Genomic DNA, 461 nt, shown 5'->3' with positions numbered 1-461 from the left:
AATGGAAGCAAGCATGATTGAATGAGAAACAGTAGTAATTGCATTAATCCATCAAGACACAGCAGAGCTCCTCACCCCCAACCATGGGGTTTAGAGACTCATGCCGTGGAAAGTACACAAAGAAAACGTGTAAAGTGTCATGAGGTACAGATACAATGTCAAATGATCCTATTAATAGTAAACTAGTATCCTAGGGTGTACAGAAATGAGTAAATGACGTAAAAATCCACTTCTGGGTCCACTTGGTGTGTGCTTGGGCTGAGCAGTGAAGCATTTTCGTGTAGAGACCTTTTCTGGAGTTAAACGCCAGCTTTCATGCCAGTTTGGGCGTTTAACTCCAAGTTTCATGCCAGTTCCAGCGTTAAACGCTGGAATTTCTGAGGCTGTTTTGCCACGCCAGTTTGGGCCATCAAATCTTGGGCAAAGTATGGACTATCATATATTGCTGGAAAGCCCAGGAT

Source organism: Arachis duranensis, chromosome 10 (genome assembly GCF_000817695.3).
Source record: "Arachis duranensis cultivar V14167 chromosome 10, aradu.V14167.gnm2.J7QH, whole genome shotgun sequence".
NCBI classification, from domain to species: domain Eukaryota; kingdom Viridiplantae; phylum Streptophyta; class Magnoliopsida; order Fabales; family Fabaceae; genus Arachis; species Arachis duranensis.
The sequence above is the reverse complement of the archived record's forward strand: the minus strand, read 5'-3'. Positions refer to the sequence as shown.